A 7,062-nucleotide genomic window follows, 5' to 3' on the forward strand; every position below is an offset into this window, starting at 1 on the left:
AAACTTAACATGACAAAAGCACCACTCAAAATTTTCCCCTAACCTGTTCTTCTCCCAGTCTTCTACCATCTAAGTAAATAGCAATAGCATCAAACTGTAAACCTAGTTGAAGTCCTTGATTTCTCTTTATTTTCTGCCATTTAGTAATAAGAAATGATCCAATTTTTAAACATAGGCAAAATAGCTGAACCGATACTTCATCAAAGATGCACAGATGGCAAGCAAGCACATAAAAAGATGCTCAATGTCTTTAGCCATTAATTAAATGCAAAATAAAACCACAGTGTGATAATACACTTACTAGAATCAGTAAACTTGAAGATAGTTCCATATATATGACCTAAAGTGAAATGCAAAGAAGAAAAGAAGTATAGAGAATCAAAGTGCTGTTGAACAATATCAAATGATGTACAATATGTATAACTGGAATTCCAGAAGGAGAAAAAATAAAGAGGCAGAACAAATATTTGAGGAAATAATGGCCTAGATTTTCTGATATTAGTGACCCCAAAACACAGATCCAAGCAGCTTAGAGAATACCAAGGAGAATGACTACCCTCTCCGCACCCCCACCATCACACCTAGGTATATCATATTCAAACTGGTGAAAACCAAAGACAAAAAAAAAATCTTGAAGGTAGCCAGAGGGATTTAAAAAAACACATTACCTAAAAAGAAATAAGATAACTGCAGCAGACTTTCTGTCATAAACCATACAAGCTGGAAGACAATGGAGTAACATATTTAAAGTGTTGAAAGAAAAAACTGTCAACCCAGAATTCTATATCCAGTGAATAGGAGATTATTTTTCCAAAGTTATTATGTAAATGGTAAGAAATATTTTCTACTTGAGCCATATTCTTACAGACTTTTTATTTTCCAAATGAAAGTCAACATTTGGCGTGAGTATGTATTTCCAGGTGATATTCCACAAATATAATTTAATGATAGCCTAATTAGGAGTCATTATTTGCTTAGGGAAAAGCTTAAGAGGTCAGTGCAATCCTTATGTAAAATAACCACGTAAAAACTGAGCTAGAATTAGCAGAGGGAATGCTATCATACTTGTGCCATTAAAATTACATTGATTTGTTAATAAAGTCCATTAGAACACAGAAAACCATACTCCGATTCACATCCACATTATGTAGTTATAGAAACAAATCAAAAAGGTAAGATTAAATATGCTATTGGGCAATAACAAGTGTGTCTTCCAAAAAACACATTGGCAAAGAGTCTGAAGAATTCAAAGTACATTGGGTTTGCATCATGCAAGGTCATGTGCAAGCCACATGCATGAGATATGGAGCAAAAGGGACAAAAGCCAACATGTTTAATGAATGTATTTGAAAAACATTTTTAGAGAATTCAAGAACAAAGTTCTGCTAATTAATCTCCCTTAAAAACCAACTAATTTAGGCCACAGACCCCCGCCCTGCCCACACAGAAGGCAGGATGCTGTGCCACCACCAACAGGGGAGACACCCAGTCAGGCAGAAGAACAGGCCAGCCACCCGCCCAGGTCTGCCCTGCACATCCAGAAGGCACAACCCCACATGCTGTGTCACCTCCACGAAGCTTCACACAGTTTCCACAGAGGTGGTCCACAATAGCTGCAACCACAGCTAATACTGTTGCAAGGACAGCTCATTGCCTTAATAACATCCACGACCACTGTGCAGGTCCCACTATATATTTGACTTCACTGACACAAGGAGAGTCACTAGATGAGCCTGGAAAAAGAGTAAGAAGTCTTTCTCCTCAAAGTCCACTCCAGAGTAATAGAAGCAGCAACTGATTTACCAGTTGACCAAAAATCAACATAGAGATACTAGAAATATGAAAAAAATCAGAAAATATGATACCACTAAAGGTATTCAGAAATCTTCAAGTACCAGACCCTATAGAACAGGAAACCCTGACATGACTGAAAAGGAATTCCAAGTAACTAACTGTCTTAAGGAAACTCAATGAACTCTGTAAGACAACACAATGAAATGAAAAAAAAATATCCAGGATATGAAGGAGGAAGTTTACAAAGAGATTAATTCCTTATTAAAAAAATGTAGCAGAACTCCTGGAATGGAAAGACACATTCAATGAAATAAAAAACACAACCAAGAGCTTAAGCAGCAGATTAGAACAAGCTGAAGAAAGAATATTTGAACTTTAAGATGGTCCTTATGAAATAGGCAGACAAGAAAAATGAAAAAATAATTTTAAAAAGTGAAGAATCTCTAAGACAGCTGACAGACAACCTTAAGCACATAAACATCCAAATCACAAACATTTCTAAAGGGGAGGAGAAAAGTAAAGGCATTGAAAATCTATTCAATGAAATAATAATGAAAAACTTCCCAGGTATAGAGAGAGAGACAGACCTTCAGATCCAGCAAGCTCAAAGATCCCCAAATAGGGGATCCTTTAAATCCAAAAAGATCTTCTCTGAGACACATTATAGTCAAACTGGCAAAGCTCAAAAGCAGAGAATCCCATGCCCCCTCCTTCCTCCTCCCACCCTATTTCCTTTCCCTTTCCCCTACCCACACCCCCAATGGTTCCGTGACATCTTAGAATGTAAAAAAATAATAATATTAATAAATAAACTTTAAAAAATAAATAAATAAATAAATAAATAAATAAATAAAATAAAAGCCCAGGACCAAATGGCTTTACTGCTGAATTCTATCAAACCTTTAAAGAGGAATTAATGCCAATTCTCTTCAAACTATTCCAAAAAATTGAAACAGAGACCACTTTCCCAAACTCATTCTATGGGGCCAGCATCACCTTGATACCAAAACCAGAGAAAGATACAACAAAACAAAACTACAGACCAATATCTCTGATGAACACAGATGCAAAAATCCTAAATGAAATACTAGCAGGATACAGCAACACATCAACAAAACTACACACCATGATCAAGTGGGATTCATCACAGAAATGCAAGGATGGTTTGACATACACAAGTCAATAAATGTAGAATATCACATCAACAAAATCAAAGACAAAAAACCATATGATTACCTCAATAGATACAGAAAAAGCATTTGACAAAATTCAACCTCCCTTCACAATAAAGACTCTCAACAAATTAGGTACAGAAGGAAAGTATCTTGACACAATGAATCCATCTACAACAAGCCCACTGCCAATATTTTGAATGGGGAAAAACTGAAAGCTTTTCCCTTAAGAACAGGAACAAGACAAGGATGCCCATTCTCACCACTTCTATTTAACATAGTACTGGAGGTACTAGCAAGAGCAATTAGGCAAGAGAAAGAAATAAAGGACATCCAGATTAGAAAAGATGAAGTCAAACTCTCTGTTTGCACATGACATGACCCTATACATAGAAAAACTTAAAGACTATCAGAAAACTCTTTGAGTTGGTTAATAATTTTAGTAATGTTGCAGGATACAAAATCAACACCACAAAATTAGTTGCATTTATATTCCTCAATAATGAGCTAACAGAAAGAGAAATTTTAAAAAGTAAGCCCATTTAAAATGGTCACCAAAAAAATTAAATACCTAGGGTACAATTTAACCAAGGAAGTGAAAGATCTCTATGATGAGAACTACAAACCACTACTGAAAGAAATTAAAGAAGACACAAAAAGATGGAAAGCCATTTTGTGCTCTTGGACTGGAAGAATTAACATTGGAAAAATGTCCATTTTACCCAAAGTGATCTGCAGATTCAATGCACTCCCCTTCAAAATACCAATGACTTTCTTCACAGAAATAGAAATATTGATCCTGACATTCATAAGGAACAACAAAAACCCTGGATAGCCAAAGCAATCCTGAACAAAAAAATAAAGCTGGAGGCATAACACTACCTGACTTCAAATTATACTACAAAGCTACAGTAACCAAAACAGTATGGTACTGGCATAAAAATAGACACTTGGACCAGTGGAACAGAATAGATAACCCAGAAATCAACCCACAGACTTACAGCCAATTGATATTTGACAAAGGGAACAAAATCTTATATTGGGGAAAAGACTGCCTCTTCAATAAGTGGTGCTGGGAAAATTGGATATTCATATGCAGATGAATGAAATTAGACCTCTACCTCTCACCATATTCCAAAATCAACTCAAAATGGGGTAAAGACTTAAGTGTAAGACCTGACCTGAAACTATAAAACTACTAAGGGAAAATATAGAGGAAACACTTCAGAAACTAGGATTGGGCACAGACTTTATGAACAAGAGCCCAAAAGCACAAGCAACAAAGGAAAAAATAAACAAATGGGACAATATCAAACAAAAAAACTTCTGTATAGCAAAAGAAACAATCAACAGAGTAAAATAACAACCTACAGAGTGGAAGAGGATATCTGCAAACTATACATCTGACAAAGGATTAATATCCAGAATATACAAGGAACTCAAACAAATTAACAGTAAAAATGGGCAAAGGAACTGAATGCACATTTTTCTAACAAAGACATATAAATGGCCAACAGGCACTTCAAAAAATTCTCAACATCACTAATCATCAGGGAAATGCAAATTAAAACCACATTGAGATATCACCTCTCCCCAGTTAGACTGGTTATAATAAAAAAAGATGGAGAATAACAAATGCTTGTGAGGATGCAGAGAGAAAGGAAGGCTCCTACACTGTTGTTGGGACTGTAAATTAGTACGACCACTACGGAAAACAGTATGGAGGTTTCTCAGACAACTAAAGATAGATCTACCATTGATCCAGCAATCCCACTTCTAGGTATATACCCAAAGGAATGGAAGTCATCATGTTGAAGAGATACCGGCACTCCCATGTTCATCACAGCTCTATTTTCAATAGCCAAGATATGGAACCAAACTAAATGTTCATCTACAGATGGCTGGATAAGGAAAGTGTGGTATATACACACCATGGAATACTACTCTGCCATCAAAAAGAATGAAATTCTGCCATTTGCAGCAACAAAGATGAGCTTGGAGAAAATTATGTTGAGTGAAATAAACCAGGAACAGAGGGAAAAATACCACATGTCCTCACTCATAAATGGAAGCTAAGAGAGAAAGAAGGAAGTAGAGAAAGACTGCAGTGGTCTGCTGGACTTGCAAAGGAAGACAACATACCTAGGGTTGCAGAGTGGGGTGGGGGAGGTCAGGGATTCATTGAGTGGGAGACATGAAGAATAACTGCAATTTGTGGTAATGGGCATGCTGATAGCATCAATCTGGCCAACATATCTTGGGCACAAGTGGTGACAGGCAGCTTTGTACCCCAAGAATATACATAACCAACAAAATTTTTAAAATTTTTAAAAATTATCTCAATCTTACTAAAACCCAAAATAAAAAAAATTAATAGAAAAAAATTAATTTAATCTTGTCAGTCCTCCCTAGAACATTCAATAGTTCTCTTTCTGCAAATGTTAACTCTTATCTTTAATTATATCATCATTCCTCCCTTTACTATTACCATTTATCCAACCACGCATTTCTTCTTCTCAGCTTACACCTCCGTTCTAGCTAAGTCTACTCTGTTCACTTACTGATCTGCAGACTGTTTCATTCCTACACTTAGACATTTACACCTGTCACTTCCCTCACTTGGAATGCCCATCCTTTCATTCCATTCAATGCTCAGATGACTTTCTCCTTGAATCCATTTCTGACTAATTAACCTGCTACTTTTATTAGTAAGATGAACCACTTGTTTCTTATAATCTTGCTATGACAACTATCTCAAGTCTGTTCTTCCTCTTAAGAAGGAGTTGTCCTTGAGAAGCTAAAGGTGATGGGTGAAGAATGAGAACATGAGATATGCCTTACCCTGTAAGAGAAACCAGCACTAAAATACAAAAAGGCCAACATGCCAATAAAGGCTTGGGCAGAGTGGCATCTTCTAACATAAGTTGACAGGTAGATGATCTCTCAATTATGACCATGTGAAGTGGGGGCATTCAATAACTGAAAGCTATAGAAACAGAATGTCTGATGGCTAAATATAACTCACTTTCCTAAATAATCTTTAAAATACTTTTAAAAGTCAGAGCTTTTTCAAAATGAAAGTGTTGTTCTGCAGAGAGAGCACTCTTATGCTAAAAGAGTCTAAGCTATAGTTTCTAGGAGTGGACTGGGGGCAGCCCATCTTTAAATGTTAAGCCAGATGTATTAGTCTGTTACTGCTGTTTATAACAAAATACTTGGAACTGGGTGATTTATAAAGAAAATGAAATTTATTGCTTACAATTTCAGAGTCTGGAAGTCCAAAGTCCATGGAACACATCTGGTGAAGGCTTTCTCTGGTGGTGACTTCAGTGACAGCAAGGTATCACATTGCAAAAGTGGCAGAGCAGAGAGAGCAGAGAGACTCTTTTCTCTCTTTTAAAGCCCTCAGAACCACGCCCCTAACAACCATTTTTAATCCATTCACTACAGCATGGACCTACAATCTAATCACCTCTTCAAGGCTCCACCTTTCAATTACCATAAAAGGATTTCCACCCTCTTAACAGTCACTGTGGGGGCCAAGTTTCTAATACATAAAACTTGGGGGGACACAATTCAAACTTCAGTGAGTTTTGGGGGGGGCATAATTCAATCCACTACACCAGACTTCCATCCAAGATCTAAAATGCTGAGGAAGGTAATTACCTATCACAACCATTTTAGCACTGATTGAACATGTTTTATTTCAATATCTCTACATATTCTAAGCCCCATAGAAGATAGAAATGATGTAAAATAATATAGGTCTCTATACATATATATATATGCATAAACACACACACACACACTATACACACACACACACACACTATACACACACACACACTACACACACACACACACACACACACACACACACACACACACACACACACACCCCTGAAAAGCTAAATAACGATAGCATAGCAGTTTATCATTAAGTTCTAAATAGATTAGTATTATTAATATAAATAAGTGCCACAGGAATTCAGGGGAAAAGCTTCAAGAAGGATATGATACTTCGGCTGGACCTTAAAAGATGAATAAATCTTGAGTGACAAAATAGGTAATGAAGGACATTCTGTTTATGTGAACA

This window comes from Cynocephalus volans, chromosome 11 (genome assembly GCF_027409185.1).
Source record: "Cynocephalus volans isolate mCynVol1 chromosome 11, mCynVol1.pri, whole genome shotgun sequence".
NCBI classification, from domain to species: Eukaryota; Metazoa; Chordata; class Mammalia; order Dermoptera; family Cynocephalidae; genus Cynocephalus; species Cynocephalus volans.